The sequence below is a fragment of the Phoca vitulina genome, unplaced genomic scaffold (genome assembly GCF_004348235.1).
Source record: "Phoca vitulina isolate PV1807 unplaced genomic scaffold, GSC_HSeal_1.0 scaffold23, whole genome shotgun sequence".
Classification (NCBI taxonomy): Eukaryota; Metazoa; Chordata; class Mammalia; order Carnivora; family Phocidae; genus Phoca; species Phoca vitulina.
The window spans coordinates 22,681,463-22,708,141 of NW_022589726.1; the positions used below are offsets into that span (position 1 = coordinate 22,681,463).

At 52.7% G+C, this 26,679-nt stretch overlaps 1 protein-coding gene across 1 annotated transcript in view; it reads left to right on the forward strand.

Moving 5' to 3' along the window:
• Positions 1 to 3,218: 3,218 nt before the first annotated feature.
• Positions 3,219 to 26,679, forward strand: part of VDR (vitamin D receptor) — a 53,166-nt gene continuing 29,705 nt past the window's right edge. Inside the window, exon 1 of the mRNA XM_032420804.1 lies at positions 3,219 to 3,296. The gene's annotated coding sequence lies outside the window, so the exon portion shown is untranslated. The remainder of the gene's footprint in view (positions 3,297 to 26,679) is intronic.

Sequence of the window (26,679 nt, forward strand, 5' to 3'; positions counted from 1 at the left end):
GCAGTTAAAATTTTGAAAAACACTGTCCTGGGAAGACCCCTTTGTTCAGGTTGCTTTTGCTGCTTACAGCTTCTTCCATTTATTCATTCCATTTTCACCATCTGGAACATAAACAGAGTGAACATTCCTGGCATGGATTAGAAAAGACAAATGAGTTAACCTTTCTGGACTTCATGTTTTTTAATCTCTAAAACAAGGGAACTGAGAAGGTGTCTGGTGGCTTCTGTCTCTATGAATCCATGGATCTCTGTGTCTCTCAGAATGTTCTTTGGGAGTTTGCTGAGAGTCTTCCCTTCATTTCCACCAAGCCCATAACTCTAAAATATTTAAGGAGGGAAAGGGGCCCTAGAAAATGGAAAAGCAAATAGTTAGATGGGCATGCTCCAGGGAGTTTTTACCTGGCGTGTTGCCTCTGGACAGCATAATCCTCTGTTCATGAAATCAAGTGCACAGGGGTGACCTCAGCCTGGCACTTCTGGAATCTTCCCTCGAAAGCGGATCACACCTGGAAGGGCCCTTTTGTTTCTCTACAGACCCTTGGGTCTATGGCACTACAGCACGGAGACTGGCCCACAGCAAGTGCCTATGAGATATTCTCTGATGTAACTTTTCAGGGATGAATACTGACAAAAACACAATGTGAACACCCTCTAAGGACCATCCCCCCCTTTCTGGGCACAAGTGAGAATACCAGAAATGTGAACTTGGGGGAAAAGAAAGAGAAAATTAGTGTTTTCTATAGAGGTTCCAGAACATTTGTCAAATAGCAGTCAACTGAGAGGAGTTAAAAGCTATTCTGTAACACAGGAATGCTGACTGTCACCCAAGTCTTCAAGAGAACGGGGTCTGGAGAGCAACCACCCTTCCTAGTTGCTGGCTACGGCAATGTAGGATCAGGAGCCGATTATTGATTACAACAAAACTGGGAGAAGTGAATCTCATGTATTCTTGCTTTTCTACTATCACAAAATGACACTCCTAAGAAGCAAGCTGAGGTGAAAGATCCATCTTTGTTCAATATACATGCAAGCTGGCTCATTATCAGGTGGTCAAGCATGCCATACAGACAATACATGCTACTAAGACCAGAGAATTGACAGTCACCTTGGCCTAGAGATGTCACGAGAGGTCTGATATGAGAGACGGAACCTGACTGGAACCTGACGGAGGATAGGGCTGCAGAGACAGATGAGAGAGAGCAGTTCAAGTATTGGGGGAAGATAAAAAGAACTTGGTTAGGGACAAGTGATAGGGCTGATGGCAGCACATGCTGGGGACTCTGATGACATCTATGATCTACAAATCTGGGTTATCTAGATGGTGGTCCAACAGGTGAAAAGCCCATGGAAGTAACTGGGGTTTTTTGAGCGGCACCATGTAACAATGGAAAGTGCAGAGAGAAGACCTGGGTTCAAGTGACTGTCATTCCCCAACTGCAAGAATTTTGACCAACTCTGCCTGTCATGGTGCAATGGGGAGAATATTTTCTACTCTGCCCAACTCAAAAGGTGGTGATGAACGCCAAAGAGCTGTGAAAAGAGACTAATAGTCAGTGGCTATGGAATACTCAGTAGTCGTCTTCTACCACTTTTTGATAAGGTTTATTTTCAAGACGCCAGGTTCACTCATCTGGCCAATTAAGCACCACAAAAGTGACTTCTTCCAGAGGCTCATAGTACTTCCTGAGAATGTCCCAAGGTGTTGGTTATTAGAGATTTCCTCTTATATTTTTCTTCCCATGAGAATCACTGCTGGCTTTCCCATGATGCATTGGGCAAGGGGATTCTTTCTTTTATTTTCATGACAAGCAGGGAATCCACCCATCAGTCTGGCAGGACCTCCAAAGGGGCACTTCCTTTCATCTGTTTCTCAGAATAGATGGTCCATTCCCAAATTCAACCAATGTGCCTCTTCTATTTTTTTTTTTTTTTAAACCTTTCCAGCAGGAAAGTTTCCATGATTTTCTCTTCATGAACTGTTTCAGTGCTTAACAGATTTTGCTGTTTGAAGGTTGTTCTGCTTAGCCTTGGTCCATTTCTCTTGATCCACTTATTGAGGGGTTGAGAGGGGCTGGTTATCTCATACAGTCTAGCATGACTGTTTCATAAATGGTTCAGAGACTATGGTCCCAGCAGACTGGCTGGGCTCTAGTACTGTCCTTCATTGACTAGCTGTGTCACGTTGGGCAAGCCACTTAACCTCTCTGCCTCAATTTTCCACCTGTTCAGCTTGTCCCTCTGAGGCATGGTTTCCTCCCCTGCCCCAAGGAGCTCACCAACTGCTGGATGGCTTTGTGGCATCTCCATTATAGAATACTATGTTGTAATGACTATTTGTTTGTACATTCCCCCACTGGACAGTGAGCTCTAAGAAGGAGGGGACCACATCTTTTTCATCTCTCCTCTAGCATCTAGAGCGGTGCCTAGCACATAGCCAGGGAAGCAGGGTAATTTCTAGGCAAAATTTCCTATGGCGTTATTTTCCCCATCTACCTACAATTCCAGATCTCATGATACACTCTTTAACTCCTCTCTTCTCTTCACACCAGTGTCATAAGGGGCGGATGGCGGGGGCCAGCGCCCAGGAAAGCTGAGACTAAACTCGCTTGGATGAGGTTCGCGACGCGATCAGCCGTGGTCGCGGGCGAGGGGACTTCGAAGGGGACAACGACGCAGCTCCAGGCTCCACTTGGGCCCCGTTTTCCGTTTGCTCTTCTAGCCTAGCGTGCAGGGTCGGGCTGAGCTCCCCGGCGCTCTGCAGAAGTAACGCGACCGCGAGCGGCGCCCGGGATTTCCCACCAGCGCAGAGAGAACTGATGATGCCCGCGGCAGGCGCCCCCAGCCCGGCAGACGAAGTCCCGGTCGGGTCAGCCCAGGTGGAGGTGACGCACCTGGAAGAGGCGTCCGCAGCAGGCCGGGTAGAACCATGGCGGCGGGAGGTGGGCGAATGCATCACAGATTAACGCGGGCACAGCGTGGAGGTGCACACACATAACCATCGAAAACTCTCACGCACAGAGGCCAGAAGCACGTCTTGCCCTGTGCACCGCAGTCGTGGAGGACTACCCCGGGCAGAGCCTCCCAGTGGTTGATTCCAAGTCAAGATGGTTGCAGTGCCGCCGGCGCTCTCGCCCGGCGAGGCAGGTCCTCTGGGCCGGGCCAAGGGAAGGGGCGGGTCCGGGGGCGGGGCCTTGGGAGGGGCGGGGCCAGGTGCTGGGCTGTCTCTGCTTGTCAAAAGGCAGCCGCGGAGCCGGAGGCGCCGGGAGCGCGGAGCAGCGTGCCCACCCGCCGGACCAGGTGCGGACCCGGGAGCGGCGGGGAAGGGGGTCCCGCGATCGGGATTGGGCCCGGGGGAGGGGCGTCGGGGGGACCGGCCCCGAGTGCCCGGGTGCAAGCACGGGAGTCTAAATCGCCGGGGCAAACTTGGCTACCTGGGCTCTCGTGCCATGAGGCTGAGGCACTGACGGGACACTGAGGTCTGAGGAAGAGCTAAAGTTCGTGCCAGGCTGGCGAGAGGAGCAACGACTTCCTCTGGCAGTTTAACACACAGATTCTCTGCTAGCACAGCGCTCCGCACTTGGGCAACAAGAAGCGTTTGTTTTCTTCCTCTGTTGGGGAGCTTGGCATGGAGTGGAGGAATGAGAAAGGGAGATTGGCTGTCGATGGTGCTAAGGTCTCCTGGAGGTGGGGTGTGTGTAGCCTTAACATCTTCTCGGACCTATGTACGGTCACCTGCGATGGTGGAGTTGGATCTTTTAAGTAGCGTGGTTTTTTCTTTTCTTTTCTTTTCCTTTTTTAAACCACCAATGATTTTAGACCTACTGGACCCTAATGCACTGGATTTATTTTTTCAGGAGAGCCTATCCATGGAATTAGGGGCAAGCCTCTAATCGAGGAGGGGGCTCAAGGAGTGGTTTCTGTTTGGGGAGTGAGGGGTCCCACATCTGTGAGTGGTGGGGGAGAATTCAGGAGAAGTATCTAGGAGGGAACAACGTGGGGTCTGGAGGGAGCAGTGGACACTGCCCCCCCTCCCCCATGGACCACTGAGGCCGAGACCCAGGCTGCCTGAGCTGGGAGAGCACTGGGTCTCCCAGCAGAGGCCCTTCCCGAATCTCCTCCTCCTCCTCCTCCTCCTCTTCCTCCTCCTCCCTGCGGTGAGTGAGTCAGCCTCCTGTCTGGGCTCAGTTGCAGCCAGAGGGGCCAGAGCCCAGGCAAGCAACAGGGCAGGCATTTTCTGAGCATTGCAGAAGCTCCCCTAGGCAGAGTCAGCTCCACTCCAGCTCCCTGCTGGAAGGCTGTCTTCCTCAAGGCCAGTGGTGGCCACTCCTGTGAAGGGGACACCCAACACAGCCATGATTATGGGATTGCTATGGTATGACTGTGAAGAGATTGTGGATTTGCGGTAAATCCACATCTCTTATCCTTCTCCAAGGATCAGGAGGTGCATCCCAACCCTGTAGACTTCCAGCCTCTCATTCCATGTCTGCCTAGTGATCTTGTTAGTGGCCCATCTCTGTTAACAAGGTGGGTGTGCCCAAGAAGTCAGGAAGATTCTAGGACTAGGGAAGCCATGGTGTTGTCAAAGAAAGTTTTAAGCCAAGCTCAGAAGCGGGGGTGGTTTGTTGAGGTGGAAATGGATAGTCTGGACACTGGAACCCTCAACTCTGTGAACTTCAAGTGTTGTGTATTGGGGGGCCTTCCTCGTCCCTCCCCTGTCCAAGTGCTGGAGGGGATTGAGGATCCTTCTGGAATGGTATGCAGCCGGACCAGGAGGTAGTAAGACTGCAAATTTCTCTCTGGCTTTTGTTTTGGGTGGTTCAGATCCTTGAGCAGAAACAGGGGCACCCGAGTCCATTGTCCCCCTGTCAGTGGCCTCTCTGGATCCATATGACATGAGCCCACAACCAGGGTGTGTTGTGGGGCTGACTCAGATTGCAAAATGCTGGGACTTCACAGTCTGTGCTCTTGCTGGGTCCCATGGCTTCAGTTTGGCTGGTCCCTCTTTAGCCACAACTTGGACCCTGTCCAGGGTAAAGAATAAGAAAGGAGGGAAGAGGAAAAGGTAAGAAAAGAGGAGAGTGAGATTAGGAAGGAGGGAAGGAGAGTTAGGAAGCTTTCCTGACCCCTCACAGCACCTCGGTCAAGGCCCTCACACTCTATTTGTAGAAACATTGTGGAAGGTCTGGTAGAGTTTGGGGTGCCCTGGTTATTTGTGTTTGTGGTTTCTCAGTCTTCTTCCCCATCCCACCTCAGAACTCATCTCCTTTTGGGATTAAGTCCCAGAGCAAGCACCAAGAGGACCTCCTGGACCCCCACCCTCCACTCTCAGAATAAGTAGCCAGCGTCTTCCGTGTTTGGCCTGGGGCTCAGGGGCCAGACCAAGCAGTTATCCAAGCAGGAGAGGGAGCTGCAGCTGTTCCGTTCTGCACCTCACATCCTTAGGAGGCAGCGGCCACCTTGGCCGAGATCTGCTTCTGGAACCTCTGCCAGAAACCTGCTGTTGTCTTTGTCTAGCCGTTGGGTTCTGGTGGCTGGAGGGCCAGAGTCGGGAACACTGGAAGTCTGAGCTCGGATGACATCCCAGTTTGTTGCTGGACAGGATGAGTTCTAGCCCCCCGGCTTTTGGTTTGTCACCGCTGCGAGCCTGTTGTGGATGCAGGTAGAGGGAAGCAAGGAAATGATAAGATTTGGTTAAGAGCCTCTTAGGCACCCAGCTTGGTGCTAGGCCCTCTGAGGGATGACAGGAAGCGGAACCCACCAAATCGGGCCTCTTCCCTGAGACGGCGTGAGCCCCAGGAGGGGCACTGCCCTCGCTGTCTCTCCACTACCGTCCAGCTCCGACAGGATCCGGCTGGGCGGAAACTAGCCTGGCTGGCGCTCTGGACCACAGGGCCTTGCTTGCAGCCATGCTCTTCTCTAATTCCCTCTTCACCCTGTCCTGTGTCAGTGCCCTCTGGGTGGGCTAGGGACAGTGCCACACAATTTACTGTCCAAACTGGGAGACTTTGAGTGTGACAGGGGTGTTGTTAATAAGTCAGGACAACAGACACACGCCGCAGCTGTCAAGGCCTCACTGGGACATTTAGTCACTCTCCAAACCCAGCGGAGGTCACATGCTGAGGGGAAGATGGGTGGGAGTGGGTTTAACGAGGAAGAGGAGGTGGGGGAAGTCCTTCATGATGAGGGGAAGATGGGGTAGCTTAATTCTGAGGGCAACCCCAACACCCCACCTTATGCCCAGGTATTATCAGCCAATTCCAGGCTCTTCCCTGAGGACAGCACTGCCCTCAGCCACCTTCTCCCACTACCCGCCACCCAGCCTACCACTTGCTCGTGTGACTTCCCTTCACCCTTGGCTTATGACTGGCTTCACCTTTGGTTTTCCTGCCCCACCCCTACCTCAGATGGGGACAGGAAGGCCTGTCAACTCCCCTTCAGCTGCCCCTAGGGGAATTGGGATTTATAATGGAGCCAAGACTTGGCCTCATGCTTCCTCTTCCCTCTTCCCCCATATCTGCAGCCTCTTCATTTTGTCTGTCCAGCTTCCCAGATCTCTGCGGGCCACACCATACCACAGGGAAGTCCAGCTGTCAAGCGGATAAACAACAAGAAGGGGAGGTAGTCAAACCTTGCTCGTGTGGATAAAGGGCACAGGTCACTTGTAGTCAGGTTCTGGGGAACTGGTGAGCAGAGTGGAGGTCAGAGCCAGAGAAAAACTGCTTAGCAGGGGATGGAGTCAGTCCTCCTGGACACTGGAGTTTGACTGTCTCCTCTGGTCTGACTATTGGGGAAATGGTCCAGGGCGGGGACAGACTATTCTTGCTCAACCCAAGCTCTAGGCGTTGGTGGCAGCGACTGCATCTTGCTGCGGTGACATGTAGAAAAGAAACTGCCCTCCCTTCTGCATTCTTGGTCCCCGTGGTCCAGATGCTCAGGGTGGGCTCCCTGGAGAGCCCTCAGGGGGCCAGTGTGAGAGTGACTGGGGAGCCTGGCATGGGGGTGGAGCCTCATCGGTAAGGTGTAGGGACCGTCTACTCTGGCAGGAAGGAAGCTGTTCTCCTCACCAACAAATGCAGAGGGCAGGTGAAGACCTCTTGGGAAGTCCCACCTTTTGAAGCAACTTGTGGGGCCAGCGAAGGGAAGAGGCCCCCTGGGCTGGAAGGGGAGGAGGGGGGTGGCTGGTCAGTAAATGGCAAAAGCAAGAAGCAGAAGCAGCAGGTGCTAGGGGCGTCTGAGCGTGTGTCATGCTTTTGCAAACCTGCCCTGCAGGTCCCGTGCCAAAGGAATAGGCCAAGCAGTGTTTCCAGAACCAGATGTCACACAAAGTCCCCATTCTGCGCAGGGGAGAGTCCTGGTCCCGAGCAGGGTGTGGGCAGAGGCACCAGCGGGCAAGTGGAGCTTGGGCAGGACCCAGAAGCCAGTTCCTGGGAAGCTGCTGCCTCTCACTGGCCTTCTGACCACAGGTTGAAGCTTTGAGGTGTTGTGCAAGGTGTGACGTTCCAGGCACTGTGGGGCACCTACGAGGCGCAAGGCTTTGCTGGTGACACATCCAGTGTGTGCCACCTGCTGGCACTGGATTTGTAGCTCCAAGAACAGCTACTCGCTGAACCCGGAGCTCAGTAGTACCAGGGGCTGTGCTAAGTACATTGCGTGCGTGGCCTCCCAGACCCGCCACAACCTCATGAGATAGGAACCACTGTTTTGCTTCTTTTTCAAATGGAAAACTGAGGCTTGGTGAGGCTGAGCAATGTGCCGAGGCTCCACCCCTGAGGAGTGGGACAGTCAGGACTCACGCTTGGGTCCGTCTTAACCTCCACGGAACCCCACCACTTCAGCATTCGTGGGAAGCCACCGGGCATTTAGCACCATGCCTTGTACATAATAGGCCAGCAATAAATGTTTGTGAGTGGCAGAGTTAGATTTACTAACTGGTTTGAACAGGTTGACCTGGGTGCAAGCTCAGTTTGCCCAAAGGTTACTCTGGGGACAGTGGCCTCTCAAAGGAGGCTCCCTCTGCCAGCACCCTCAGGCCTCAGGGCCTCTCCAGCAGTCTTGGGCACCTAACTTGGGTAAAAACAGCAGACAAGAATCTGAGAAAGAGGGAGAGAGAGCTCCATGCAGAGAGATTGCATGGGATCAAATAAGATTTGAATGGTCTAGAAGGCAAATAACAAACACTCTCTCAATGTCACACAAGCCACTCTGTTGATAACCTACTATGTGCTAGGGGCACCAAGGAAAGGTCATTGTCCCATTGGCCAACCGGGAGCTAATCTCATCTGTCTACCCAACCCCCCGCCTGGCCACGCCTTCAGAAACACTCCTGAAGCTAGCCTACCTGGAAGGAGAAATGGACTCTAGCCGCATCTAACAGCCTCTGCCAGGCACTGTGCAATTTCTTATCTCCTTTAACCTTGACAGCTTCCGCTTGGAGGAAACTGCTGTTACTCCCTCCAGCATGTGTATGGGAAACTGAGGCTGGAGGTGATGCAGCAGCCTGCCACGCTGCAGAATTAGCCCGTGACCACTGCTCTGCCCTGCTTGTCGGTGCCGGGCCTGGCCGGGGCCAACCACCCTCAGTGCCAGAGCCTGGAGACGGAGGGAGAAGGAATAGAAAGTGCTCAGCCCACGCTTCAGCGGGGGGCCTCTGGGGTTCCTTGGCATACGACTGAAACGTTAGGTAGCGCTGTTAGAAGCTGTGCTAGCAGCCTCACCGAATAGGAGGAACACGAGGTTTGAGTTGGACACCCTTGGGTTCAAATCCTGGCTTTGTCACTTTCTAGCTTGTGACCTTGGGCAGGTCTCTTAATCTCTCTGAATCTCAGTTTCCTTATCTGTCAACTGGGGTAAGAATAACTCCCTTATGGAGCATGTGTGAGGACTAGAGGTGACGTAAGTGAAGTGTCTGGCACGAAGTAAGGCCTCCAAAAGCATGGGCAGACAGATGGTCATTCAGTAGATATGCATTGAGGGCCTACTGTGTGACAGGCACTATTCAGGACGCTGGGAATTTAACAGTGAAAAGTAAAGACTCTGGCAATTGTTCTCAAATGGACTAGACCAGAAACTCATCATTGCGAGAGGTCCCTTTAGAATCCAAGAATGGCTGTCTTGGTAGCGGGCTGCGCTCAGATTTGGTAAATTTCTCTTTCTGCCATTTGTTAGCTGACGAGCTTGGGAAAGTTATTTAGCTTCTCTGGGACTCAGATTCTTCCATTCTTTTTATTTTTTTAACTGTGAAATATATCATACACACAATATGCTTATGTATAGATCAAAGAATAATATAATATATATGTATTATATATATCCCGTACACATCACCTAAATTCAGAATGGAACATTGGTAACACCTTAAAAGCTCCTGTTCCTCTTCCCATTTGCATCCCCTTCCTCCCTCCCCACCCTGCTAATATTTTGCATATTAGTTAGTTATTTCCTTCCTTTTCTTTTTAAGTTATCATCTACGTGAGCTTTGCCAAACAATGTATTTGTTTACCTTCACATGTCTTTGGAGCTTACCAACACGCATGCTCTCTGCGATATAGGTCTTCTACTCCGTGTCACGTTTCTGAGATTCGTCCGTGTTGACGCACCCAGAGGTAGTTCACTAGTTTTCACTCAGCGTGGTGTGCACGGTAAGGATGTGCTGCAATTTGTACATCGTCCCTCATGGTGATGGACGTCTGGGTTGTTTCCAGTTTGGAGTTAGCATGGTGACACTGCCCGGAGTATGTCGTGCTTGTCTCCTGGTGTGCGTAGGTGTTTTTCCGGGGCCCGGCCTGGGGGTAGAGCTGCTGGGGCACAGGGAATTCGGTTGGGCATTGCTCTACACTACCCAACCCTTTTCCACAGTGCTGGTACCAGAAAGCACTCACTTCAGCAGGGGATAAAATTTCCCGTTGTTCCCCATCCTTTTCAACACCTGATATAGACTTCATTTCTAAAATGAAGAAGTTGCGCTTTCGGCTCTCGTAATTGAATCCTCCTCGACTGGCTTTTGTGTACACCCGTCCGATGTGTCGTATGCAGGCGGCCCAGCCTAACTCTGCGGGCACCGCGCAGGGTCTCCACATGCGGTTGAAGCCTTCCTTGCTGGGCTCCCAGCAACAGTGAGGGAGGGATCCCACGGCTCCACACCCATCCCAACACTTGGCGTTCTGTTCGGTTCAACCAAGAGCCTGGTGACAGTGCTGAGCACATACTAGGTGACCAAGTAATACCCACTGAATTGCATTTTGCCAAGGGTGTTGGGATGGTAGATTTTTCCTGGGCAGTGATTTTGAGAAAAGGGCATGGAAATCCCAGAACTCTGTGCTTATTAGCTAATCAGAGTTCAGGGCACTGGGGGCAGAGATGGGGTTTACATCTGTCCAGGGCTTTTTGAACTTTTGAAGGCTCCGGGTGAGGTAAACCGAAGACTAATTGTTCAGAGTCTGGCCTTGATCTTTGACCCTCTGACTTGTCCAATCTGAGGAGCGGGGTGGGGGGGGTACTTGAGGGTTGGGGTGGAGAGAACAGAGGAGGTGCCCTGGGGAAAGGAGCAGAATGCCCACAGAGAATCCTTTTCCCTTCCGAGGTTGAACACTCTGCCTGGAGGTGCTAGGTTGAATAGGTGTTAGATAGACCCTGTGTCCTGGCAGCCACATCAACAGCCAGCTGCCCACTCACCCAGCCACCCACAAAAGAATGTGGCTGGCTGGGCAGTTGCATGGGCCACCCCAGGCCGCAATCCTGTAATTACCCATCTAGTCTGTGCCTGTCAGCTCCAGAGGCAGGCGAGTGCCTCTGCCCTGGGCCTCAGCTTGGTCACTAGGCCCACGCTGGGCTCCGTGGTAGAGCCCCACCTAGTCTTCAAGCACCTCCCACCCCACTCTGCCCCATTGTCTCTCTTTACACCAACCTTTGACCTCTGTGAGGCTAACATATCAGATAAAAGCTGACAATCGTAATAAACCAAGGGCTATTATAACTTACACATTCCAGGCACCATGTTAAATTTTTTCATGCATTTTCTCATGTATGCCCTTCAATAATCCTATGGGGTAGGTAATATTGTTATCCCCATTTTACAGAAGAGGAAACTGACGTTCAAAGAAGTTGAGTCGGGGGGCACCTGGGTGGCACAGTCGGTTAAGTGTCCAGTTCTTGGTTTCAGCTCAGGTCATGATCGCAGTGTTGTGAGATTGAGCCCCGGGTCGGGCACCATGCTCAAGTGTAGAGTCTGCTTAAGTTTCTCTTTCCCTCTCCCTCTGCCCCTTTCCCCTGCTCTCTTCTCTCTCTAAAATAAATAAATACATCTTAAAAAAAAAAAAAAGAAGAAGAAGAAGAAGTTAAGAGGTTAAATTTCTTTCCTAAGTCAGAACCAGAACTTAAACTCTGATCTCCTGAAGTCCAGAATGTCTGCCCCTGCTTCACCTGCCCACGATTTGCCCTGCGTGGTGTCCTGGTTGTTCAACTCCGTCTTCTCTTTCCCCTTCCTTTCTGAGGAGGGCTGGTAAAGAGGCAGTAGGTGGTGCCAGTGGAGGGTGAATGGGACAGTTCCAGGCTGGCCAGGATGATGCTGGAAAACACCTTCAGGGCAGAGTTCTTTGTTCCAAACAACTCTGAATTTCCGGACTTCTGCCAGGGGCGGGAAGGTACCTCTGCCCAGCCTATTTGGCAAGCACACCAACATCTTGGGTGCCATGATGTTAAGAAGTGGGGGATGACAGCCTCAGGTAAAATTCCATTATAATGAACTCCATCAGAGATCTGAACAGCTTTGTTGAGATGAAATTCTGTTAACCAGTGTGCCGCGGAAGAACTCAAGTGTGGAGCCTGAGAACCCGGAGGGGAAGTGGAGCTAATTTTTCATTTAGTGTCTTTTAGTAAAGTTCTGGAAGGTTTTGGAACTTGGAAGGAGAAGGAGAGTCAGGGGCACCTCCGGTTCCTTCTTGAAAGCCAAGCTCCTGGCTGGTTGGGGCAGGGCCGAGTGGGGGTGTGTGGAAGCTCTGTGCTCAATTGCACCTGACAGGGCTGAGCCTGTCTGTTCACTGGTCCATGTCCCCGCTGTGTTGCCAGCCCCTGAGAACAGGGCTGGAGCCCATCTTGGAAGTGTCCCGACTCCACACAACACCTAACTCATCACAGCTATGCTTAGTCACTGTTTATTGGATGGAAATATGTTTCTAGGTAGCCTGGGTCCCCTGAGCTAGAGAAGAGAGTTGAAGGGCAAGTGCTTCGTATGACTAAAACATTATACGAAAAGCTGGGCTACAGCTCAGAGGACTTGTGCCCAGTTCCCGAAGCAATCCTGATAAGAACAAGCACTAGCATTCCCTGAGCAGGTGCCGCTACCAGGCTGTGCTGAGTCCTTGACATGCATTATCTCATTGGAGTCTCACAGACCAATGAGGTAGGTATTGTTCTTTTTCTCCTTTTGCAGGCGAGGGAACGGGAGCTTAGAGAGCTCTGGTCAGTGGTTCTGGGATGCAGCTGGGGGGAGCTGGGGGAGGGGTGGAGGCAGGGTTTGCGCTCATGCAGCTGCGTGCACAGCCTGTTCTCTCACCTGTGAGGCTGGAGGGCTGCCAACCCGGGGCCGGTGGAATGGAGGGCGCAGCCTGGTCCGGAGGGCTAGCTCCACCTCAGGCCAGCGGGGTTGCCACGGGGACTGCAGCCCAGTGTGGCCAGATTATCCCATTTTTTTAACAGGAAGCTAGACATCCAAAAGTGAAATCTCTCTATTTTTCAGAAACATTGACAACTAATTTAAAAATTTATGATGACCGCTGGTGATGGTGGTGGTGGTACACAGGCCCTGCTCGTGGCCAGGTTCAGCCTGTGGGCCTCCGGCGTGTGTTCTGGGAGTTTCTTTTTTTGAACACGTGACTGTTAGACGGAGTGGGACCAGGAAGGCCCTTGTGGATACCGAACTCCTCACTAAAGGCATGATTGCTCTCCAGGGGCCCACTGCGCAACACGCCATAAGACTTTATAGGGGTCAAGTGTTTCTTTCTAGAAAGTTATCGTGAAATCAGGCTGATTATAGTCCATGAGTGAATCCCCTCCCCCCCACCGACCCTGTATCCCTGGCAGATATTTTTCCCTAGGTGTTAGAAGGAAAATTCTGTGTACAGAAATCAAAAAGAAACTAATAGTCAAGCAAAGGGTCTCTAGGAAAAAAGGAAGGAAGGAAGGAAGGAAGGAGGGAAGGAGAGAAGGGAGGGAGAGAGGAAAGAAGGAAGGAAGGAAGGAAAGTGGGACTTGGGGCTTGGGCTTGGGCCGCAGTGAATGACGTGTACGCTGCAGTTTGGGCTCTCCCGGCTGTGAGGACCTCGGGCTGCCGGACAGGGTGCTCCCAGCACTACTCCAACGTACTCTCACAGCCTTGGACTTTCACACCTGAATTTTGTCCTCCTTTTAAAACCTGGAGGAAATAATTGTAAATTAGTAACATTTTTATGGAGTATCACAATTTGTATAAAACACTTTATTTTTAGATTTTATTTAGTTATTTGACAGAGAGAGAGAACACAAGTAGACAGAGAGGCAGGCAGAGGGAGAGGGAGAAGCAGGCTCCCAGCTGAGCAGGGAGCCCAACATGGGGCTCAACCCCAGGACCCTGGGATCATGAGCTGAGCTGAAGGCAGACGCTTAACCGACTGAGCCACCCAGGTGCTTCTAAAACACTTTAAATAATTTATCTCTGCTGATACAGCATTGCTATGAGATAGGCAGATGGGTGGAGAAGCTCCTTTCCCAGGCTTGGTAAATGAGCAGTGTTTTCTCTTTCTTCTTCCTTCCATTCCATCAGAGAGGAGTAGCCATGGAGGATTGAAACCCAGCATGCAGGCGGCACCGGGTTCCCACAGGCCTGCCCTTCCCTGCCGCCCTCCCTCCTCACCTGGGGTTTACCCACCTGAGGTCCCCCCTCCCTGAAAATCCCACTCCAGGGGGAGTGTGGAGGGGGCAGGGAGAAAGCCCTAACCCAGTGGGTGGCCCATGGCCAGCTTCCTCCCCAAGGCTGCCCCCACTGCCTCCCACCTTGAGCTATTGTTCCCAAAGCTGGGCAGAAAATAGCTCACTCCAAGGAATTATTTTTGTCTCTGTTAAACTTCAATCCTGGGCTACTGAAGAGCCTGGCTGCAGAGTTGTTTTTCAGGTCAGGGGGAGCTCTGGCAAAAGTAAGGTGTGGGGGGGGGCGTGTAGGGGAAGCGGTGGGTGGAGGGGCCGCCCCCTGTCCCCGCCCCGGGGAGCAGACATGGGCCCCAGGCCCCTGCCTCTTCCCCTAGAACGCTGCCCATCCGTACCTGACTAGCAGCAACTGCAGCTGACAGAGGGCGGCCTGCCCCACCAGCGGGAGTGAGGGCTCCCTCACAGCTCCTTCAACTGAGTGCAGGCTCCCAGCCGCCCCATCAGGCGCCTTTCCCAGGGATATTTGCTGCTGCGGAAGCGTGTGGAGTAAAAGCAGTGGCAATTCTGTCCCCTGGTGCCGAGGCCCAGGTGGGGGGGGGGGCAGGCCCGGCCGCAGGGCAGCTGGGGGCTGCAGACAGCTGCCGAGGGAGGGAGGTGGTTCCTCTGCAGACCTGGGTGTAGCTCCTCCCGAGCCCTGCAGCCACCCTGAAAGGTGCTCTGTGGAGCAAATCTGTTCCATCTTTGCCCCTGGGTGTCAGAGAAAAACAAGGAAAAGGAAGATGGCCAGTGGATAGGGCTGTGGGAGGGGATTCTAGTTTGGAGAGGGTTCAGGGGTTAGGACAAAGACAGCTATTTCCTACAACTTTGTGGCTCTGGGGAAGAATCCTCCAGACAGATCTGGCCGTGTGGGCCTGAAACATAGAAACAAGGCTGTCTTCAGCTCTAGGTCTGAGGGGAAGGCCGGGCTGCTTCTGTTGCCAGTAGTGAGCGTGGACATTTCGACCCAGGGTATGGGTTGGCGTGTGCCCACACGGGTCGGGGACTTACCGCAGGTGTGCGTGCTGCGAGTTGTTTGTGAGTATTGTGTGTCTGTCTGCGGCTGATGCCCTTCCTTACAGCGATTCCTGGCAACGAGGAAGTGACCTTGTTGACCGGGAGAGAGCAGTAAGCCAAGTGGCTCAGGGGAGGCAGGTTTGGGGACGGGGTGGCTGTGTGCACCTCAGCTCTCCCCATGTCCAGCAACCGTATCTGGCCGCCCCGGACAGAGTGATGCATTCAGTAAGGATTGAACCGGTGAAGTGCGGCTGAGCTGTTCGCCGACTTCCGTCTGTCCTTTGTGAGGCTTCTGTTCTTTCTTTGATTTTCTCTCAGAAAACATCTATTTTCCTATTCAGCTGGGCTGAGTTTTCTAGAACTCTCTCCTTTATCTCTGCCTTTCAGCTCGGTTGTGATGGTCCTACTCCGGGGGTAGATTTGCCCCAAAGGAGGATGGAGGTGGTGGTGGCTCTGCGTGTGCACCCCCTGGGACCTCCATTGTCTGAAGAAGAGGCCACTGCTCTGCTGGCCTTGGGGCCCTTTCTTGATAAACCAGTGGCAGAGAGCCCTATTTTTATTTTCTGCGCAACACCCGAGCTCAGTTCAGGTTGGAATGGGAATCAGACTGGAGTCTGAAAGTCTTCAGTTTAAATATCATTACAATAATTTAAAATTCCTGGTATTCAAGACTCAGTGGGTTTACTAGAAGAAGTAGTCTGTAGAAGGAAGAATGGAAGATACTTCCTATGCCAATGAGTGTGGTCAGTTGGTTCATCTCCTCCTGGTGACCTCCCTGTCTCCGGCCGTGCAGAACTAGTCTCCCTGCCTCTGACATGCCCTCTCCCCTTTTGCCCCTCGGTCTCTGCACAAAGACTGTCTGCCTGGAAGCCTCATTAGCCTTCCTCCCACTGCCATGTTGAACTATGATCCTTCCTGTCTCCGTTGGCAGGCTGATAAGTGACCTCCTCTGAAGAGCCTTCTTTACCTTGCGAGCACAAAGCTAGGGGCTCTCCTGCACGCTGTTGTCCTGTGGGCTTACCTGTATGGTAGCATGGACCCTACTCCCTTGTCCTTCCCGTTTGTTCTCCTCCGTGGACTGGAAGCTTCAAGAGGGCAGGATCGCTGCGTGTCTCTCCATTGTGTCTCTGACTTCCAGGATGGGACTTGCCATGGTGTCCGTGCTTAAAACCAGCCAGGGCTCACCATCGAAGATAAGGCGTCAGAGGCCAGAACCAATATGCCCACCACAGTGTGAGGCCAAGAAGAACTGCTACAGTTCCCTGGCCAGCCAAGGGTGTCCCTGAGAAGAAATTTCTGGGAGGATGTCTGGAACCCTGACAAAGCTGAAGTTCTGGGAAAGATCTTTAGGGGGAAACTGTTCTGATCAGAAACTGAGGAACAGCTGGCATTACCTTGGGGTAACTGCTCTGTGCTCTAAAGTGGATGCGAACTTCTCTCTTTGGCCCAGGCCCTGAAAAGCTTCCTGAATACCTGAGGAGTGTCCACCCCCTCACTAATAACCCAGAAGATAGAGAGGATGCCTCTGGGTGGATCAGGACCTTTGGGACTGGGGCCGCCCTACCTGTCCCAGAAGACCCGGGATCCTTCACTGTTTCTGGCGCAGGCCTAACCGCCTATCCCAGCATAAGTGAAAGGCTTTGCAGGGCCCCTAGGAGCGGGGGGCAAACAGGAGTGCAGGTTCACTGAGCCAGAGCCAGCCCAGTGTCTGGGTTGGGGGCCACGGTGTGCCCCCTGTTGCCAGGGCAGCTGCAGCTCCCACTGCCACCTCTGGGCCCCAGCCCCCGGCTCTCTGCCCCAGTCTTCCCCTGCACATGGGCAAAGCAGATGAGGAAGTGCCACGGCCCCGATGACACACAGGCCACGCACGTCACGGGGCCGCTGAGCTTCCGGTCCCACTAGGAGAGAACAGATATATGACAGATGCGTGACCAGCCCTAGGTGACAGAAATGGGAGGAAGATGGCACTGGAGGGCAGAGGGAAAGGAAGGGAAGGGTGATAAGCAGAAGGGCTCGGTGATCAGTGGCCCCTAGGAAGCCACGGGTCTTCGCTTCCTTGCAGAGGAAAAGTCCAGATGTAGCTCAGCTTCTCTGCTTGTAGGGGAGAGATTAGAACGATCCATTTTTCCCCACCCTGAGCAGCCAGATTTTTGGAAGCCAACAGCCAATGGGTGTGTTGGTTGGTTTTTTCCCAGTTTAGTAGAAATGTGGCTTTCTAGACAATGTTTGGAGTGGTATGTTTGGGACCGAGAGCAGGCTTTCTGCCCTTGGTGCACCTCTCTGGAGCCTTTTCCAGGCTCTGGACTCTCCAGTGACTGTACCGAGAGCAGTTAGAGCTCTTAACAATGAGCACAAGCTTCCATCAAACTGCAGTGTGCCAGGCACTAGGCACGGTGCTGAGCGCGACGCAGAGATGTGGGTCCCTGCAACGGCCCCGTGCCCCAGGTGCTATCATGTCCCCGTTTGTAGAGGAGGATGCAGGAATGGGCTTTGGGGGAAGCTGGACGGTAGGCAGATTGCCCGGGGTGTCAGGCTGGCCAGGTTGGTCGTGGAGGTAAGCAAGGGATCTGATGCTGAGGATCCTGAGTATCTCAGAGCTGGTGGGACCTGGGGCTTGGGTACTGACCTTTAGGACAGTGCAGGAAGTCTCTGAGTGAGGCAAAGACTGCATTGGTCCCAGAGGAAAAAGGAAAAGAAGCCTGGCCAGGGTGGACTGGAATGGGGTAGGCCTCAAAGCCATCTGTCTGAGCAGGGGTAGACTCAGGCCTACGCCGACTTGGGCCAGGGGCCCGGCAGTAAGAAAGATACTTAGTCTTGGTAGAGGCCCACAGAGACACTAGAAACTGGGCTTGGGAATCTCTTGGGAGGGAGAAGCGGCCATCTCCTATTGTCCTGAGGCCATCATTGTTGCTTTAAATCCCATTCAGCCATCAGCTATATTAGCAATAGTAGGAGTTCAGGTCTCCCCAGAGGAGAGCTAGAACCACTTCCCCTGTATTCTTGGTGTTCTCCATTTGGGCTGCTCCAATGTCTATTCCTTGGTCTCCAAGTCACTGGACCAAGAGTCTCCTTGTCCCATCAACTTTGGCCTGGAACAGATACCCCACGGAAGTACCCCCATCCTCATATCCCAGGAGAGCCTCCTAGAGTAGGGAGAGAGCAGACCAGGCACATCCCACTTCCCTCTAAGATACTCCCTTGCTGCCTTGAGTCCTGGTCCATTTCTTCAGGCCACAGAGGCCAGAGCCAGGAGCGGGAGCTGGTGGGCAAGAGCAAGTGGGTAACCTTTACCCACTTTGTTCCTTTGTGTGGCGTGTCAGGATGTCATCGGTGTTGGGTGGTCCCACTGCAGTCCACATCAGGGCCTCTTCCGTGGCTTCCCACAGTTCCCCTCTTCCCATGACCCATTTCTCTCCCACTCCACTCTGACCCCCTGGAAGCTACTCAGGCTGGTGATGAGAGGTTTTGAACTTGCCCAGGGTGGAGGTGGAGAAGCACTCTTCCTCATTTGTGGCCTTGGGACAAGTCCCTCCCCCTCTAATGGCCTCAGTTTCTTTGCTCTAAAACCAGAGAGATTGGGCTGCAGCTTACGAATGGGCCGGTTCCCTATGCTTCACCAAACACCGTCACTGCCCACACTTTCCAGCAGTGACAGGGCCTGGCCTGCTTGCTGCCTGGAGAGTTGTAATCAACCCAGAAATCTTGTTGACAAAGCTAAGGGCAGAGTTTCCACTGGAAAAAAGCAGCTTGCAGGAATAATTGTTGTTGATAAGAAGTGGAAATATATCTCAGTAAGCTATGTATCTCCAGCCCCACTGTCTGGGGACCTGTGGGCTCCTGCCTCTGGGTTCTGCGCAACTCCTAGAAGCTGCCAGTGCTCCCAAGAGTAACAAGACAGTCAGCTAAGAGGGAGTCTGGGTAAATGGCAATAGAGTGGGGGCTGATAGCATGGTTTCATGGGGTGGCCCACTAACCCTTGACCCTGTATGGGGTGTCAGCCCATGACCTTTATCAGGTTCCCAAAGGTGATGTATATTCTCCAAATTTTGATTAAGAAGCACCTTCAGGGGCACCTGGGTGGCTCAGTCGGTTAAGCGTCTGACTGTTGGTTTCCGCCCAGGTCGTGATCTCAGTGTCGTGAGATGGAGCTCTGTGTCAGCGGGGAGTCTGCTTAAGACTCTCTTTCCCTCTCCCTTTCTCTCTGCCCCTCCCCCTCTAGAATAAATAAATAAATCTTAAAAAAAAAAAAAAGCAACTTCAGGGTAAACTCTTTCCTGCAACTGCTGGATCATCAGTCACTTAATTTCCTATTGTTCAGTCAGTCGTTAAATAGTTTGGGACGCCTTGCCTGTGTTCTTAGTGCTGCAGAGCTGAGGGCCAGCCTCCCCTGGACACAGCGGAGCCAAAGAGAGGAGGCAGGCAGGCTTGGGGGAGCTTACGCAGCTACTCACACTCTCCTACAGAGCCCTTTTCTTGGACTGGAAACTGTTCTCTCTAGGTGAAGGCCACGGAGTAAGACGCTGCACTCCCCCCCCCCCCATTTACTGCCCTTGTGGGAGTCATGGTCATACCTGGAAGTTTATGAGGTCTAAGCCAAAATTAAATGTGGCCCTGTTATCTTTTCTCCTTCTCCCCTGCAACCTCACATCATAAATATTCTAAATTTTTCTACTTTTTACAATAGTTTTCTAGCAGATGAGGAATGGGCCCTTGTTTAATTTGCACGATGATGCCATGTGGTGGTCCCACGAACCCTTCTTCCAAAAACTCTATGGGAATGGCCTAGTAGCTTCATCTTATTTCCACCTTAGATGGCTGTAAAGAGTTGGTCTAGGGCCAGTGATTGAAAGCTACAGGGACTATTCCATCTGTGCATAGTGAAGAACTTTGTAAGCATACAGCCATCCAAAGAAAGTAGATTGCCATGGGAGATAGTTCTCCATCAGGAAAAATATTCAAGTACAAGTTAGAATATTACAGGGGGGATTTAAGATGGTTGGACTAGGTTTTCCTTCCAATCTTGAGAGGTCTGAGGTGACAGATATCTCTTGGGTTTTACTTTGGACATTATAGTCTGCAGAAAATAATTTCAAACCATTCTCACTGTAATTTAAAATGTGTGTGTGTGTGTGTGTGTGTGTGTGTGTGTGTGTGTAGGGGCTGGGGAGACAATGAAGCAAGAAATAGTTTTGACAAATTCTGTTCATATGGTGCACTTTCCTCTCCCCTTTCCCTCTTTTTCACTCTGTTCCCCCTCAGCTTCTTCTGGGAGGTAATGCTGAGACTGTTCTGGAGAAAGAATGTGGACATATATTGGGGATGGTGGGAAGGAAGAAAAGGCATCACCTCAGATGACCAGTACATTGCTGTGCCTAAGTTACACTAGAATAAAGAGATGGCCAAAAGTGAGGTAGGTCCTATAGCGTTCAGCACCCTGTGGACAGAGTTGAAAGGATGATGAAGTGAAAAACACCAAGAAAAGGGTGAGCACACACAAGCTCTTGCATAGTGTGGTGGGTCTACAAACTGACCCATCTACTCCAGAGAGAGCCCCACTTGTGGTTCATTCTGTGTATGCCAATTTCAGGAAGAAGAATTTTCTCTCCCTCTTCTAGGAAATCACTTAGGTTTCCATTTCTTTCTAGAAGGAGGGGGAGCTCTGAGCCAATGTCAACAATTAGAAAGCTCAGTTTTGATCCCTCCAGTCCCAGCCTGGCAAGCAAGCCCCGCCCCGTCCCGGGCTCCCCTTCTCCATGGGGCCCATGAGGGGCCACACCACTCATGACCTTCCTGGTCCTTGGCTTCTGAGGGTGAGTGAACTTCACTTGCACTAGCACGGTATTGGGGCTCAAAGGGGTTCCTGAGGAGGTCTGAGAGAAAGCTCAGTAGGTGGTCGTTTGTTTTTTTTTTTTAAGATTTTATTTATTCACTCGACAGAGACACAGTGAGAGAGGGAACACAAGCAGGGGGAGTGGGAGAGGGAGAAGCAGGCCTCCCGCCGAGCAGGGAGCCCGACGTGGGGCCCGATCCCAGGAGCCCGGGATCATGACCCGAGCCGAAGGCAGGCGCCCAACGACTGAGCCACCCAGGCGCCCCCAGTAGGTGGTCTTAAGGCCTCATCATGATGGGAAATCCAGCCTTGGAGTTGCACACTCTCAGATCTGGAAAAGATCTTAGAGGTCAGACCTCTCGTCCACCGCTTATCGGATACTCCAGGGCCCTAGCTTTACTGCCCTCAGGACTCCCAGGACGGCTCAGTGAATGTGGTGGGGTTAAACCGAGCCCAGTGGCACTTTGGTCCCGGTTTCCCCAGGCTCTGCCCAGCACACTGTGCAGCCACCACCCCACGAGACTGTTCTAGGCGAGCCTGCCCCAGGGAATGCCCATTTAGCAGAAGCCCTGAAAGATGAGGTGTGGGGGGTGTGAGCTGACAGGCAGACATGTAGGAGGGGCAGTGGTTGTGGCTTCAATGACTGGAAGGAAACACGTTATCTCCTCACTTCTTGCTAAGGCAGGGTCAGGACTGGGTCAGGCTCAGGCAGGAGTTTTGATGTGGGATGCAGTCCCCGGAGGAATGGAAGCCAGGGGCTTTCTGCAGAGTTGAGTTCCCCACCCAGTCTCTCCGAGGCTCAGTGCCAGGGGTTTGGGTATTTCTACAGCTGAGCAGGAGGGGGTTGCTCTGGGGACAGTCCCAGCCAAAGCAATGGGATGTTCTATGTACTCAGAACATGAATTGCGGGGAGAGCTGGGGGTTGTATGATGTGGCAAAGGGGGGTGGTATGAAGCGCTTTTTTTCCACTGGTCCTTTTTCTACCCTGTGTCTTTGCCCCACTTTCCATGCACTTGAACTTCAGGCTAAATCTAGGTTACTCTCTCCTCAAAGGACCATCCAGTAGTGCACAGTTGCCCGGGGAGGAGAGGCCCATCTGTCAAATGGGGCTTTCCCGGTAAGAGGGGTGCTGCCCGCCATCCCCTAACTTCGAGAGCTGTGGAAGCAAAAGTGCCATGACATCCTTCCATCACGGCCCGGGGATTGTTCTCTTCATTGCCCCCTGACTTAGTGGAAGTGATGGGCATGCAGGACTTCGGGCTGGGGTGATGACTGAGCTCTTTCCCTTAGGAAAGGCAACAGAGTGGGGAGTCAAGGCTCAGCTTTGGGCTCCAAAGACAATCGACTTCTCTGTGCCTTAGTTTTCCCATGGCTAGAATAGGGATCATACCAGGGCTTGCCTGTTGAGGTTGTGAGGCTTGAATGAGTGAGCACGTTGGAGAACTTGGAGCAGGGCTTGGTAGAGAGTTCGGTGTCTCCGCTGATGATTGTCGCTGGAATGGAGCAGGGGAAGCATCTGGGCCTTGCACGCAGCTTGTCTTTGTTTGGCCCCTGGCCCCACCACTTGGCTGGCCATGGCACCCTGGGCAAGTCACTGAAAGTGCTCTGGACTTCGGCTTTGCCATCTGTCAAATGGGACAGCTCCCCAGCTCCCAGGACTGTTATGAGGCTTATGTAGATGGTATGTATAGAGCCTGCCAGGTTGGCACATGGTAGATACTCCACACATTCTTTTTTTAGCTCAAGGGTGGTAGTCTACCTAGATCTCAAGTCTGACTTTTGAAAACCTTAGGGGTTGAAGACAGGAAGGCAGTGGTCCTTTCTGTCCCGACTCAGCCCTCACCTCAGCCTCTGAGGAGCACACAGGGACTCCGGGAAATTGATAAGGCCATGGGGTAGAGTCCAGAAGAGTGTGGTCAGCTGGGGGCCTTGGGCAGTACAAGCAGGGGGAGTGAAGGAGAGCCTGGCTTGGGGGTAAGTGACAACATGTCTGTCCCCAGCAGGTATGCTTCCTCCCACCCACGGCCCTTGGGAGCAGGCCAGCCTGGCTCAGGTTATTTCTGCTCATTGTCCATCGGCGTTTTCCTCGGCTGTTCATTGGGAGCTGCCAGTGCCCAAGGGGAGAGTAAATGGGCTCAGTGGGCTGACTGTCCTAGGGCCCCCATCTCGGAATTCCCTTGGGCTCTTCCCTTCCCTGCCTAGTTGGGCCTCAGAGAGGCAGAGAAACAAAAGCTGGGGGTCTGGACCTTCCCCATCTGGGGATTGGCTTACAGGCCTTTGCCAGGGTTCAGGGTCAGGCACCTGTTGGCATCCGGGAAGGAAGTGTGTGTGTGTGTGTGTGTGTGTGTGCGCGCGTGTGCGTGTGGTCTGTCTGTCTCTATGGGTAGACGAGCAGGGCTGGGTATGGGTAGAAGTGGGAAGGGTGAAATTCTGCCAGCCCCACCTTGATGACCCAGCATGCCACTAACACATAGACTCTGGGAACCAGAATCGGCCCACCTTCAGCCTTTGCTGAGGCCGGGGGTGTGGAGTGTGTCTCAGGAAGAGCTAAAAGTGGCAGAAAACATCCTGTCTGAAAGCAGTAAGTTGCTGTATTTAACCCCTGCTGTACTTGTTCCAGCCACGCCCAGTCTGCAGACAGGCATCCCAAACACCTGTCTTTCAGGCTGTCCCAAGAGGCCAGGCCCCGGCCTGCAGTCTCCGTCTGCACCGTTCCCAGCCCCGCTGAGGCGTCTCGGCGGTACTCCCCGGGGTGGGGTCTTCCCCCTGCCATCAGCAGCATGCCAGGCCACCCTCTGGCTCTGCTCCCCACTGAGCATCCCTCAAATCTGGGGGTGGGGGCCGTGGGAGCAGCAGAGCTCCCTTAGAAAAAAGCTTTCCTGGGCTCCCTGGTGGCTCAGTCGGTTAAGTGTCCACCTGCCTTCTGCTCAGGTCGTGATCCCAGGGTCCTGGGATGGAGTCCTGCATCGGGCTCCCCGCTTAATGGGGGGCCTGCTTCTGCACCCCCCCCCCCCCCCCGTTCATGCTCACTCTCTCTTTCTCTCTGTGTCTCGAATAAATAAATAAATAGATAGATAGATAAATAAATAAATAAATATCTTTAAAAAAAGGAAAGCCTTTCCTCCCTCCCAACATCCTCTGCTGTGAAAGAAACAGGAGAACCTACAGCAGGGACCACATGCTAATTGCTGCCCCCCACCCCTTCCTCACTGCTTCTCGCTACTCGCCCCGTCAAGGGAGGGCCCGTCCTGGCTGCTGCCTGGCTCCCACCCCCTCGCCCCTGCCGGGGATGACATGGCACGCCCGTGCCCGACAAATCACTCTGTCACGTTTTCAGTCTCTGCTCTGGAGACTGAAGTCCCTGGAAAGAATCTCACCTACTGCATATCGGGCTTGCTAGAGGACTGGCTGTGAGGTCAGTGCGAGCTGTAGATGAAGTCTTCCCCCTTTGTCATTGCGGGTCCTTTTGGTTGGCTGCGTCTGTAACCTCACAGAAGGGCATCCCTGGGCTCACTTACCTGCCCCCCTGCTCCTTCAGGTGGTGTTTAACTCATCAGCCCCAGCCTCCCTGGCCTTCTGTCTTCCAGGGGCAGGTGCAGGCCATAGTAAGGAGGGGGCCAAGGGAAGGGAGAGAACACTACCCTGGGCTTTGCACATGAGGGACAGGCCCTGTGTCAGCAGAACCCACAGCAGCCCACGCCTGAGACCCAGAGCCAGCTGGAGGCCGGGTGGGGGCTCAGAAGGGAGGGGCTTGCTGCCTCCCAGGCCGGGGCCCCAGGGGACTGTCCAGCATGGTTATGTTTCCGACCCAGCTCTAGTCTCCTCTTTCTCCCTCCCACCCTGCACAGTCTCTGCCTGCCATTCCCGGGACTGCCAGCTCTCAGGCCCTATATGCCTGGGCCTCTTTTCCACCTCTGGACTCTGGTCCTGGGCCCTGGCTCCTTGGTAGCAACAAATAACCCCAAATAGGGCTGAGTTTTCTCTCAGCTCCCCTGAAATGGTCCTGTTTTTTTGTGGGCCTCTGGCTGCTGGGTCCAGCCTTCTGTCTGGCCTGACCAGGGCCCGGGCCCCCACCCCCTGGCCAGCAGCCTTCCCAATGTCAAGGTAGCAGCTCACGCAGTTGCAGGAAGGCACCGTTGCCGTGCTGGGGTATCCTGTTCTTCCAACTCTCCTGCATCATGACATCCCCAGTGAGCCTGTGTGATGGTGCACTCTTGTTGGACTGATTTGACTGGTATCCCCGCCCCCCCCGCCGGCGCCCACATTTGATTTCTCTTTTTTCCACCAAAGCCAACAGATGGTTGGTCACCTGGGTGACACAGACTCTGTAGCAACATCATGATGACTGAGAGTTGCGACATCTCAGCTGACCTGGGGTTAAGCCACAAGCATCCTAGACAGTTTCTCCTATTGCCTCACGATGGTACTGGACCTCTGGGATCCCTGCCCACAGCTTGGATGTGTGCAGCACTCTAGAAGCCCCGGGGGGAGTCAGCTTGGACTTGGGATGGGCTACCGGGATGATGTTGACAAACCCACAGGGGCTTTTTCTTCTATTTTTAATTGTTTAAAAATTGTGCAATGTCTTATATACACAGACAGGCATATAAAACATAAAATCATGTTTTAATAATAATAACAAAAGTAATAAGATACCATATACCTACCCCTCGAAGAAATAGAGTATAGTTACTACATAAACCTGTCCCCAATCTCAATCTCTCCAAGGTTTCTGTTAATCATTCCTTTGTTCTTGTTTTTTTTTTAAGTCTCTGTCTCATTCTCCCTCTGCACGTGTATATATATAAACATTGCAGTTTAACAAGTATCAGTCTAGCTGTGACAAGGATGGACCATAGTACTATTATTACATTACATTACGGTTCCCAGGAAAAGAAAAGCTGAGACAGTTAGGGGGTCTACAGGGCTCCCTCTACCCCTATCCTTATCTGTCCCACTTTCTTCCTTGGGCTTGAAGCTCTTTGTGGAATTAAAAAGAAAATTAGTATCTGCTTTGGGCATGTTGTAATCATAGTTGCTAGAGATATCTCAAGCTTTGGGCTTGCTTCTCTGGGCCTCATTTGTAAAGAGAGTGAGAGTAAGAACATTTATCTCGTGGGGTGATAAGAAGAGTAAATGGGATAGGACTCGAAGGGGCTTCGATATGCCAAACTTCAGCTCAGAGATTGCATTGGAAAGAAGCTCAGAGCCTCCCAAGGGCCCCCCAGAATCTACCCCTCTCACCTGCGGGTAGGAGAACATAGCACTGGCTCATAACTGGCTTTCTCTCTTATGTTTCTTCTGCCCTGAGGGCCCCTCCTGCCCTGGGGCCTAGGGGCCACTTAAGCCTGCAGTGGGCCTTGTGTGGACCCAGATAAAGGTGGGAGGTAGCAGGGTCTGAAGCGTTTTGGGGAGGCCTGAGGAGCTCTGAGCCTGACAGCGTGACGCCGAGGGCTCAGTATGCCTAATGGAAGAGTCAAGTCAGCTGCTTCCTGAGAAGGGTTTCCAAAAGCTATTAGTTTTGTTCCCTCCGTCTCTCCTCTCTCCTCAAGTGTGAAATCCATCTCGAGATGATAATGCCTATTTATAAAAGCCATCTCAGAAAACAAAATTAGTTAATTGTCTATGACTCACTTCATTCAGAAGAATGTTCAAATCAAGGGGTAAAATTTATACTGGAAAAAAAAAGAAGAGGGAACAGGATTCTGATTACGTTGGTGCCAGGACGGCGGGGACATGGGCCTGTCAGTGCTGAGTTGTGTGGCTGGGAGGAGCAGGGAGGGAAATAACAGGGTCTGATTTGGGCATGTGATTGATTTACTCCATTCCCCTCACCCTCTAGGAAGAGTGGCTGAGGGCTTCTGTCTGCCTGTGAGGCTGGGGGCGGGGTGGGGGGGCTCC